The sequence below is a fragment of the Sinohyriopsis cumingii genome, chromosome 15 (assembly GCF_028554795.1).
Source record: "Sinohyriopsis cumingii isolate HCF-2022 chromosome 15, ASM2855479v2, whole genome shotgun sequence".
NCBI classification, from domain to species: domain Eukaryota; kingdom Metazoa; phylum Mollusca; class Bivalvia; order Unionida; family Unionidae; genus Sinohyriopsis; species Sinohyriopsis cumingii.
Genome location: NC_142975.1, coordinates 36,970,973 through 36,984,356, shown reverse-complemented (window position 1 = coordinate 36,984,356; position 13,384 = coordinate 36,970,973).

Here is a 13,384-nt window from a genome sequence, read left to right as displayed (position 1 = left end):
GAAGTAGTTTTAACTGAAATGGAATATTCTACGTAGTGAATGGGGCCACCTTACGTACAATGGAAATTAGCATTACAGAGACCCCTGGGCCACTTTACGTACAATGGAAATTTAACATGGCGAAAAATCGTGTGCCACTTTACGTACAAGGGGAATTAACATGGGAATAAATTGTGGGTCATTTTACGTACAAGGGGAATTGAACATGGGATTTTTTTTTTTTTAAATTTTTTAAAAAAAAGGGTAGGCAATTGAAAAGTCATTCTCTTTTCCAGAAATATGGCTGGCCCTGAAAAGGGCCTTTGGGTTTATGTTAATGTATTCATTAACATAAATGGCACCGCATTGGTCTTCTTCTTGTCCTTAGGCTGCGTCTCACTGTTGGCCCGTAAATCAGCACTCTTTTCAGGCATCCTTGTCTTTCAACGTAGATCCTACGTATCTACAGGCTGGTGTTTGTCCTGTGGACAACGGTCCACTTGGATCGGACATACATGAGCATGTCCGTCCTAAACATCATGGAAGACACAAGGGTGGATGACTCAACTGTGGTCCACATCTTGAAGTGACGAGAACAGGTGAATCAATGCAGTGAACTGCGCTTATTTATAGGTAGAGGTAGGATTGAAACGGATTGAGTTCATTCACCAATCCAAACACGCGTTACAAAATTCAGTCAGCTCGCATCCAATCCGAAGAGAACAGTCTGTGACGTCACGTGGTCTATATAGATTCGTTAGCGCTTGTGTGCAGTCAATCTATGCGACAGTGATTCAACATGACGGAAACTCAGAAAACGATCCATTGGGGTGCACCAGCAGGGGAGACTGCCCAAGGGAACCCGGACTTACTTTCAGAAGAGGTGAATTGGGATTTTGTGGATTTTCTCTCCTAGCAAGAATTTGTTCCGGAACCTTCGTTACCTTCTTCATTACCGCAAGTAGAGAATTTTAGACAGAGACAGAAAGAAGAATTGGAGAAATTTATACAACGACAAAAGGAAGCGGAACAAGCTTTTCTCCTACAGCAGCAGCAAGAAGAAGAGGTAAGAAAAAAACAACAACAACAACAGCAAGAAGAAGTAGCAGCAGCAAAGAAACAAGAGGGTGAAAATCAAACCGTCACGGTACTGTTGGACATTTTAGCGGAGTTAAGAAGTCTGAAACAAATGTATCAGACTTCTTTATTACGACCGAAGAGAATACGACCTTCCCGAGCTAAACACGCCAACCCTGTGACTAAGCCTACCGTACCACCCTTAGTGATTTCAACCCAATCATCATCATCATCATCATCATCAACATTACGCAGTCCAGAAGTAGGCCTTGGCCGTGGCAAAGGCTTAAGGCAGTTAAAGTTGATTGCTTAAACTCACCCCTGCACCAAAATAAAAAGGCCCTTTTCAAGGCCACCCACTTCTCTCGAAAAGAGATAGCCTTTCAATTTGCCAATAACTCAAAAAAAAAAAAAAAAAAAAAAAAAAAAAAACAACCCATTTTACCCCCTATAGTACGTGTCTTTGTATGAGTGCGTGAGTGTAGCTTCTTATTTTAAAATCAAAACTCAAAGACACTTACCTTATATCATTAATTTATTCTTTCATCCATTGTTACAATCCAATTCACAATTCACAACAGAACACTTTAATAAAAAGTTCATTGACTTCTTCTTTCTCCTTATTTAGTCTCTCTCTGTTTTTTTAATTTCTTCACCGTCACACTCTTTTCCTCTTCTTCCTCCTCACTTTCTTCCCTTCTTCTTTTCTTCTCCTGTTTCTTTTTCTTCACCTGTCTGCTTTCTTCCTCTGAAAAATCCCTCTCTTCTTCCGAAGAATCCCTCTCTTCTTCTGAAAAATTCCTTTTTTCTTCTCACTCCTCTTGTTTCTTTTTTGGGCAATCTGGAGACCAATGTCCTTTTTCTTTACAATAATAACAGGTATCTTGACTTTCGTCTTTTTTAGCCCCTGTTTTTGTTCTTTTTTGACGGTCTGGACACTCTGAAGACCAATGCCCTTTCTTCTGACAGATATAGCAAGTATCTTCACTTTTATCTCGAAAGGAAGGAGAGTAGTCCGTAGGCTGGTCTGAAGAGAATTTTCTAATGACCCCTCGCAAAGCTCTGACGAAACGTTCGATTTGGTTAGTCTCTTCCATCGTTGTGCTCGGCTTGAGAGTGAAATGAATAGTGAAAGAACAAGACACACACCCTTTTATATACGCTGGTCTGCCATGACTATAAATTAGTCTATGGTGTTTACACTTGAGTCATTTGACGTTTTACTCTCAAGATGAAACGATCCTATTCATTCGAGAAGAAAGAAGAAGAAGAACAAAGTAAGAGGCAGAAACGTGATCTATCACCTCTAACCAGGGCTGAAATCTTGGCACAAATTCATGCCAGTGATTTTGAAGAGGACATGAGTGAACCAGAATCCGAACCCTCTAAACCAAGTTCACCACCCTTAGTCAACCCTGAAAAATACTATTCCATTCGAGAGACTGAAAAGCGCTCCTCTAGAAAATTTAGAACCACGGCTTACAAAAACACGGTGAAGTTTAAAGATTTCAAGGCTGAAGTGCCGTTAGAGAAAGCAGAAGTGTTCATCACTGGGGTGTGGGATTCTTTGCTCACTTCACTCAAGCGACAATGTCAACCCAAAGAAGACAATCGCTTGACACTTTCCATACAACACGACGGTTTGAAATCTCCTGTTTGGATCGAGTTTAACATCCCTGCAGAATTGACCGCTTCCAAAGTCATGGACAAGATTCAACACGTACAACAATCTAATGATCAGTTTGACATCACCGATGGTAAAGCCACACTGGACATGACCCACGTCTCTCCTCCTCAAGGAACTGGACGCAAAAAGATGTTATTGGTGGACGACCTTCGCAACACCAAAAAGAGTCTCGTCCGAATTCACAACACTCATGACCAGATGTGTTTAGCCCGTGCCATCGTGGTGGGACGAACCTATGCCAACAAGAACGACGCGGTAGAATGGAAAAGAACCTGGAACACTATTCAACGTTCCCATCGAGCCAAACAACGAAACGAAGCAGAACTCCTGTTACAACAAGCCGGACTGTCTAAAGACACACCCTGTGGCATTCCTGAGATGCAAACATTGCAAGATGTCCTAGCTCCACGCTACACCTTGAAAGTGCACCCTCAAGAAATGCGCGGGCCTCTGTTGTTTCGAGGCCAAGATTTTAAGGACGGAAAATACATTCATGTTTATTATCACGATGACCATTTCGATACCATTACCACCATCACCGGATTCCTGGGATACAGATATTACTGTGAGAAATGTGATTATGGTTATAACAATCGAGAACAACACAAACATTGTGGATGGAAATGCTCAGGATGTTTGGCCTCTCCACCCTGTCTCAGCGAAGAACCAGTGCCTTGTTCAAGTTGTCTGCGCACGTTTGTCAGCCCTACCTGTTACCAACAACATTTGAAAACACAAGGTTCACAGAAGAAATGTGCTTGTCAACTCCTGAGATTGTGCCCTACCTGTGGACAAAGTATACGTACCAATACTACCAAGACACACGTATGTCCAGGAAAGAAAAAATGTCACATTTTTCACCACATCGTGGACTTGGAACACCAATGCTACGTGCAAAAATACCAACCCCCACCAGAGAAAGAGGACGGTCACAAGAAGAAAGGCAATTTCATCTTTTTCGATTTCGAATGCATGCAAGAGACCGGCATTCACATTCCTGATTTCTGCGTGGCTCATCGAGCGTGCGCGAAGTGCATTCAAGAACCTATCTTCAGTCATTCCCCTCACTGCAGCAAGATTCCTGGAGGGCGTGAAAAAATCTTTCGGGGACCGAACACGTTAGCCGAATTTGCCCAATGGGTCTTAGACCCCATCGATAAGACGTGGAGCCAAGAGGACATCGAACGTTACGGAGATTGTCATCGCCATGCCACAGTGATGGCTCACAATTTCTCCGGATACGATGGACAGTTTCTTTTGAGGTACTATACGGAACATGGCACCGAACGTCCTAAAGTCACTTTGAACGGAGCCAAAATCATTTTCATGCAAGTGGGACAAGTGCAGTTTAAAGATTCGATGAGCTATTTGGCCATGCCTTTGAGTCGAATGCCTAAAACGTTTGGAATGACAGAAATGGCTAAAGGTTATTTTTCTCACTTTTTCAATACGGAAGCCAATCAACGCGCCGTTCTACCCCATTTGCCTGAGGCTCACTATTACGACCCCGACAACATGCGTACCGAACAACGAGAAGCTTTCTACGCTTGGTACCAGGCTCATGCCTCGGACCATTTTGACTTTCAGGAACAAATGCTAAAGTATTGTCGTTCCGACGTGGACATTTTACGGCGTTGCTGTGGAAAATTTCGAGAACTGTTCCTGGAACACGGAGGGGTCGATCCTTTGAAAGAAGCTTGCACCATTGCCAAAGCGTGTTCCTTAGTGTATCGACAACGATTCATGCCTGAAAACACCGTGGCTGTCATCAGTCCTTAAACTACCCATTATGTCAAACGTCAATACTCGGTCAAAGCCCTACGTTGGTTACATTACTTGTGCGACAAGGAAGACAAATGGATTCAGCATGCCCGCAACGGAGGGGGTGAAAAGACCATCGGAACGTATTCGGTCGATGGCTGGGACTTAGAAAACCCCAAGATCGTGTACGAGTTTAACGGCTGCTTATTTCACGGATGTCCCGTCTGTTACCCTGACAGTAGCACTAAAAATCAGTTTTTACAACGAACGATGGAAGACTTGTATCAGGACACTTGTCAGCGACGCCTAAAGTTAGAACAGGAAGGATACCAAGTGGTAGAAATGTGGGAACACGAGTACGATCACCGTATGAAAACCGATCCCGAGTTTAAACGCCTCGTGGAAAGTTACCAGTTCATGGACCCGTTGAACCCGAGGGATAGTTTGTACGGAGGAAGGACCAATTCCACCTGTTTGCTGTACCAAGCCGACGAAGAGAAAGGAGAAGAAATCAAATACTTGGACGTGTGTTCGCTGTATCCCTACGTGTGCAAATATTGTCGCTTTCCTGTAGGGCACCCGCAATTGTTAACGGAACACATCGACCTGAAAAACATTCGACAATACGAAGGCTTGATCAAGTGTAAAGTTTTGCCTCCCACTAACCTATACCATCCCGTCTTACCTCACCATTGTCAAGGCAAACTGATGTTTCCTTTGTGCCGTACTTGTGCCGAAACGTGCAACCAAGACCAGCCTTGCCATCACAGCCAGGAAGAACGTGCCTTGACGGGAACCTGGGTCAGCGTAGAATTGTTCAAAGCTCTGGACATGGGATACCAACTGTTAGAAGTGTACGAAATTTGCCACTTTCCCAAGACACAACAATACCACAAGGGTGACCCCAGTCAGAAAGGCATTTTCGCTGACTACGTGGATGCCTTTTTGAAACTGAAGCAAGAAGCCAGCGGCTATCCGTCCTGGTGTCACACTCCCGAAGACCAAATACAATTCAAGGAGAAATACTACGAACAAGAAGGCATCTCTTTAGACCACATCGAGAAAAACGAAGGCAGGCGATCGTTTGCCAAAGTGATGTTAAATTGCTTGTGGGGTAAAATGGCACAACGACCGTGTTTACCCAAGACGGAATATTTGACAGAACCTTCCCGCTACTTCCAGATGATTCACGACAAAACCAAATACATGAAACACGTGGACGTCGTTGGAGAGAATTTGATCTTGGTCAATTACGAAGAAGATCTGGACTTTGTACAAGACGACCCTTTTGGAAATGTTATCATTGCGGCTTACGTGACAGCTCATGCTCGCTTAAAATTGTACGAAGCTTTAGAACTGTTAGGGGAACGTGTCCTGTACTTTGACACGGACAGTTGCATTTACATCCATCACCCAAGTCAACAGCACCCTGACATCGAAGGAGACCGTTTAGGAGCCTGGACAGACGAGCATCCCGACGACAAGATTCTAAGTTTCGTCAGTGGTGGTCCCAAAAATTACGGCTACGAATACCGTGACAAACAAGGAGAAGTGCACACGACGTGCAAAGTGAAAGGACTGACTCTGAATTATCGTACCAGTCGAGTGGTCAATTTTGGGGTATTGAAAGAAGCCTTGCAATCGGGAGAGGATGGAAACTTTAAAGTGACCACCTATCAACCGAACAAGATTGTACGTTTACCCACTCACCACATCGTCAGTCGGCCCTTGGAAAAAGTCTATCAAATCGTGTACCAGAAGTGAGTGCGACTTCCCAATCATTTTACCTTACCGTATGGACACGTCGGTATTGGTCTCTATATAAAAAAGGAACCCTAGGCAAGATTGATAGTTCATTGGGACTACCAAGACCGAGCGAACAAGATGAATACTTTCAGAGAAACACAAAACAAGTTGTTCAGAAAGGCACAATTCAAGTGTGAGGCTTCTGAAGTGGAATGCGATTGTGAGCCTTGCGATGGGTACGATGCTGTACGTTGTGACCTTAGCGATGCCGTAAAGCATCATGGGAACTTTAGTGTCACTACCCCTATCATGGAAAGGGATGCTGTGCGTGTCCAACCTGAGGGATGCGAAAGCGATGCCGCTCGTCCTCTTGGACATTTTATTGGGTTTCGTTTTAAAGGGGAATGTTCACCTTCACGTCTACCGCCCTACGGATGTCATCCAGCCCTGAGCAAACTCCTGTTCCTGTCACCCAACCCTCATCGAAACGAACCTGTGAAAGACGAATATTCGTTCCCTGTGCGTTTGTCGGAATACTGCGACTTTGAAAATCGTCTTCAATCGTTCAAAGGAAAATGGCCTAAGTATCTGGGAGGACCGACCCCCGAAGAATTAGCCAGAGCCGGATTTTTCTACTTGGGCGAAGGAGATAAAGTCAAGTGCTTCAGTTGCGGTGTGTCACTTCACCACTGGGAACCGCAAGATTCGGCCTACGTAGAACATGCTCGATGGTCACCGAATTGTCATTACTTACCCTTAGTGGGTCCGAGACATTGAAGTAACTTTACCATAATAATCTGTTCATGGATACTTTACAAGAGAACATTCGTGCTTTGCCTGTGGATTTGAGAGAACGCATTTACCGAGAGCTGGTCAAAATACAAGTGAAACGTAAAGAACAATTGCATCCGTTACGTCACCGGTGTTTGAACCACTGGTACCTGAATGCTATACAAGGACTGATTGAGTTGAAACTGTTCCATTGGACAGACATTGATCAACGACCTCCTGGTTATAAAAAGGAATGGTTTGGTATTGACGATTCTATCTACTACATTGTAAACGTACTGCATCGAATTCCAGAGGAAGAGTTAACGAATTACCAACATCTTTCACGCAATGTCAACTTGGTGAAAGAAGAAACTTCTGACCGAATTGTAATGTGTAGATTAGTGGTGAAACGATTTAGATTCGACAATGAATTAAAACCATGTTTGTGCAAACAGTACATTTCTTGTGTCAGACCAAAGAGGATTTAGTATGACCTATTCATGGATACTTTGCTAGAGAACATTCGTGCTTTGCCTGTGGAGTTGAGAGAACGCATTTACCGAGAGCTGGTCAAAATACAAATCAAACGTAAAGAACAATTGCATCCGTTACGTCACCAGATTTTTAAGCACTGGTACCTGAATGGTATAAGAGAACTGATTCGTCAGAAATTGTTTCAGTGGTCAGACCTTGTTCAATACTTCCAGGCCCCCGATGATCCACGTGTTGATTATTTTTGTTACTTCGAGATTCACCTAGTACAACACATTGAGGAAGACAAGGTAAAGGATTACAGACATATTTTACGTGGAATCTTCTTAGCGGAAGAGGAAACTTCTAAACGAACTCTGACGTTTCGGTTACAGTATGCAACATTTAAATTCCCTACTGGAGAACGATGATGTCTGGCTAGAAAGTACGTGTATTGTTTCCGAAACAAAGAGACTATAAAAAAGCCAAAGGCTTAAGTACAAGAATAAAAGGCACATGATAACCATTAACGTGGAATAAACACAAGTGTCTGTACAACCACATGTTTTGGTTTTGCCATGCCACGACTTTTATCGCATGTAATCCAACAGATTCCGTGGAAGGAACTCAATGACCATATTCAAACCGTGGATCATTACCATCGATTATTACAACAACTGTATCCATTCAATTTGGGTCGACAAGTGGTGTGTGTCTTAGTGACTTGTTTTCTGGGATTTCGTTTACCAGCTGATTCTTTGTGGACTCTTTACGATCAGTACTTACCACCTCAATGGCCTTAAATGGTCACGAAAAACTCCTTTTGCTCAAAGCCTTGCGGTTTCATCTGGATACTTCTCGACCTCAACAGGAATAAAAGATTCGTCAACTTTTAGCTACCCAAGACGTGTATGACGATGTGTGTGTAGCTTGTGACTTACATCCCCATTGGACAGATGTCCGTGCCTGGAAAAAATGGGATTTTGAGGCTTGGACCCAAGAAGTGGCCCAGTATGCACGAGAGTTGTTCAAGGAAAAAAGTTACTTTTCAACCCGTGTTAGTGACGGTGCCAGAAGAACCCGTCACCCAGGACGGGACTGTCGTGGATAGGCCTGAAAGACCCTTTCGGGAGGACACTTGTGTGACCTTACCCCCTACTATAGAACTGGTTAGAACATTACCCAAAACATGTGGTTGTACAGACACTTGTGTTTATTCCACGTTAATGGTTATCATGTGCCTTTTATTCTTGTACTTAAGCCTTTGGCTTTTATGTATTTTTGTCTTTCGTATTCATGTTTGAAAAAAAAAACATTCAATAAACGTGTTCTGAAAAAAGTATATAAACTCTTGTCTTGTTTGTTTTCGTGTCACAAGTGACATTTCTCACACTATGGCTACCTCTGCTGTCTCTGCTCCCTCTTCCTCTACTGTCAAAGTCATCGACGAACACTTAGATCGTGCCAGTTGGGAGGCTTTGTATCTTCGTCATCCCTTTAACATGCTCATTGCTGGACCTAGCGGTTCAGGCAAAACCGAATTCGTCAAACGTTTGATCGAACATAAACATCATTTGATCGATCGACCCCCTCAACGGATCATGTGGTGTTACAAAGAGTGGCAATCGGCGTACAGCCTCTTGCGAGAAAGTCAAGGCGATTCCATCGTGTTTGTGGAAGGCATTCCTAAAGAAGACGACGGCATCGTCTCTGACTCCCGTCAAACCCATTTGGTCATTTTCGATGACATGTTAGGAGAAGACGAAGAAGAAATTAAACTGTGGTTCACGCGTAAAGGGCATCACCGTAATGCCAGTGTCGTTTACATCACCCAAAATTTGTTTCAACAAAGTAAAGCCCATCGCACCATCAGTCTCAATGCGCATTACGTGGTCTTGTTTAAAAGCCCTCGAGATAAATCGCAAGTGCAAGTCTTAGCCAAACAGTTAGGAACGCCTTGGCTGAATCAGGCGTACGACGATGCCACTCAAACGCCACACGCCTATTTACTCGTCGATTTGAAACCTACCACCCCCGAGGATTTGCGATTTCGTACCCACTTGTTTCACCACTGGTGCCAAGACGGAGGGCCTGTCCTGTACACGTCTCCGTCCTCGACTTCATTTCACTCCACATAAAAAAAAATCTATAAAAACCGCAGACCCTTTTCGTCTGTCTCACACACAGTGTGAACATGACGTCCCTTCAGTCGCATCTTCCCGTCAAATTGATTCGTGCCTTGTATGGCATCAGTCGAGAAAAAAATCCACAAAGACGAGCTCGTGTCTTAGAAGCTAGTCTCAAAGAAGTCTTACGATGGTTCACGGTGACGGCACGTCAAATACTCCAAGGAATCATTCAGATTCCTCATCAAACCAAACGCTTTTTCGATCGAAACAAAGTCGCTTTGGTCCAACTGGCCGATCCCCGCATCGACACTCAAACCAAAAAACAAATCATTTTGAAACCTGGAGGGAGCGGTACTCTAGGAAGGGTCATCATTCGCTCACTCTTAAGATGGGATCCTAATGCCCCCAAAGTTATCCCCAAGAAAAAAGTCCAATGAAGCCCCAAGAAGAAAAAGAAAAAGACCAGGTCCCCAAGGAGAACTTCTCCAGTGGCGGGACCCTCCTCTGACCAGACACCACCATCCCGGAAAAAGAAAAGAAGCCCCCAGAAAAAGAAACAGAGAAAAAGTCCCCAGAAAAAGAAAAGCCCACAGAAGAAAACTAGTCGCAAGAGAGGCACTTCGGCCAGGACGCAACCTTACACTCGCAAACCACGACCTGCCACGGTAGTGACTGCGTCTCCGGCATCCTCACCTTCATCCACTTCTCCGTTGATGACACCAAGAACTGAAGAGTACTTGGAGACGTTGATTACACCAAGAACTTCTCCGGTGATGACCCCCAAAAGAACTTCCCCAGTGGCAGGACCCTCCCATTTAGTGGCAGTGGCTGCTGCTCACAAAGTACCTTCTCCCAAAATCAAAGTCCAAGAAAGATCGGGCATATTACAAAGTTTACTGGATTTGTCCAAGCAAGAACTGGCTCGATTTAGTCCGTTGCGTACCCCTCCACGACGTGTCATGCCTGTCCTCAAACTGATACGACGTAAAGACAATCAGTGGCGACGCGTTCCAGTATAAAAAAGACCTGTGACCAAGTCGGGGGTATCAGTGTTTTTTCGGTACTCCTGAAGACTCAAAGATGTCACCCTCCAGAAAACCCCAAGGAAAAAAAAGGAAAGGACTACCACCACGTTTAGTCAAACATGGGGACATGTTATCTATCCTGTCCAAAGCTTCTCCACCTCTACGAAAAAAACTCATTCAATCGGCCTCCAAAGAGGTCATCAATACCGTGTGCGAATGTTGTTCGAACGTCTTGAAAGGCACGATCCCTTTGTCCAAACACCAGAAACAATGCTTAAGCAAACATCGTCACGTTCTTCGCCAAATGGTTCAAAAGAAAATTCCCATTCGTCAAAAGAAGAAGATGTTAGTGCAACGTGGAGGCATTTTGCCCCTCTTGTTAGGTCCCATACTGAAAGGAATCTTGGGAACCATGTTGGGAGGACTGGTGGGAGCAAGATAAAAAGGCCTTCGGAAGTCCCAAGATCTCAGAATCGACCCCTAACAACCCCATGGAAGGACGAAAACTAGCTTTAGTGCCTTACAAACGATGGATGGAATACCATCGGTGGCAAGAACAACGCACCCCGCATTTACCTCCCAATCCCAATTTGAGCGAGATGTCCCAGTTACAACACGAATTGCAGTCCTTGATGGATCGCCAAGATTTGTCCGAAACAGAAAAATCGCAAAAGTACGGTCAACTCTTGCAACGACTGCAACTCTTTCACCAGAAAGCTTTAGACGAAACAGCTCTACCCACTTTGAAAGATTTTAAGACCTTGATGAAAAATCCAGCTCCATCATCACTACCACCACCACTACTACCATCCCCAGGGGTCACCAGAGATGCTACTCCACGAAGACCTGAGGAAGAAGAGATGCGAGAAGTGTTTCAAACACCGTCAGCAGCTCCCATTTCGAGTAAGATTGCAGCATCCTTGATGACCCCGTCCCCCACACCCCAACGAGAAGAAATGAAAGCTTGGGTTAAAAAGATGATGTCCACTCCTCCTTCGACAGAAGTGAAAAAGAAAGAAGGGAAACCAGAAGTGAAAAAAGAAAAGAAGACCAAAGCCATTCCATTGCCACCTCCACCACCACCACTACCTTCGACTTCTACTCCCGTAGCCCATCGGACACGTAAATCCGTTTCCAAACCACCCTTTCGTCCCACCCAAAGTAGCATCACCGAAGAGTGGGTGACTTATTAACACACAAAAAATGGAAAAAGTCTTAGCCAGCATTTACTACGATCCCTCGCATCCTGCAGGTTACGCAGGAGTTCAAAAATTGTATCGTGCTGCCAAAACTCGACTGAAAAGTCTCCGTTTACCTCAAGTGCAACGATGGTTACAAGAACAAGCTACCTACACTTTACACAAACCCATTCGACGCAAGTTTGCCAGAAGTCGCACCCGAGTGGAAGGCATCGATCATCAATGGCAAGCCGATTTAGCCGATGTCTCTCATTTGGCCAGCTACAATCGTGGCTACAAATATTTGTTTTGTGTCATCGACGTCTTTTCCAAATTTGCCTGGGTCGTGCCTTTGACTTCCAAATCGAGCAGCGAGTTAGTACGAGCCCTGCAACGGGTGTTGAAACAAAGCGGTCGTCACCCTCTTCGATGGCAAACGGACAAAGGCACCGAATTTCTGAACCAAGCTTTCCAAAAAGAATTAAAGAAACGTGACATTCATTTTTTTGCCACCGAGAATCCCGAAACCAAAGCCAGCATCGTGGAACGTTTTCAACGCACTTTGAAAGAACGCATGTGGAAATATTTTACGCATCACCACACTCTGAAGTACATCGACATCTTACCGCACCTGGTGCAAGCGTACAACCAATCTTACCATCGGAGCATCGGACGTGCCCCGCAAGAAGTGACTCCCGAGAACGAAGTGCTGGTGTTTGAGCGCCTGTTTGGTACGTCCCCGACGAGGGCTGTCCCCAAGAAAAGTGGAGAGTTGGTCGTAGGAGATTGGGTGCGCATTGGCAAAACCAAACGCACTTTCGACAAAGGTTACTTACCTAACTGGACGACAGAATTGTTTCGCGTCACTGGACGAGTGCATGGCCGTCATCCTACCGTCTATAAATTGGAAGACATGAACGGAGAAGTGCTCAAAGGAACGTTTTATTTGCCCGAGTTACAACGTGTCACCAAAAAAGAAGACGACGTGTACGACATCGAAAGCATTCTCGAACGCAGAACCCGTAAAGTGGGCAAACGACGTGTCAAAGAAGTCAAAGTACGTTGGAAAGGATATCCACCCAGTTTGGATTCTTGGATCGACGCTTCGCAAGTCATCGACTATAAAAAGAAGTGACCATCATGCCCTTTCACACAGCAGACGCAGCTACGTCGACCACTCCTTCTTCACCTAGTTCTTCTGTGCAAGATTTACAAAAACAACCCTTGTGGGTGTGGTGTGGAGAACGTGTGCCTAAAACGCAAATCGTCTTTTTCTGCCAAATCTTCGTGGTGTATTGTGTCATCGGGGCAGCCATTGCCAATTTGAGTTTGCAACAAGGAGACAAACAATTGTGGACCATTTTATTGAGGAGTTGCATCGGTTACCTGCTTCTCAATCCCTCCCTGAAATTCTCCTCGAACGGGAACCTTGTGTCCAGTGCTAGTGCCAGTCACCACTCCAACCACAATCAGAACCCCATTTTGGACGGAGACACGCCTCTGACGTCCAGTAATAACCCCTCGGACAGCCACAGAACTCTGGAATTATGAGTCACGAAA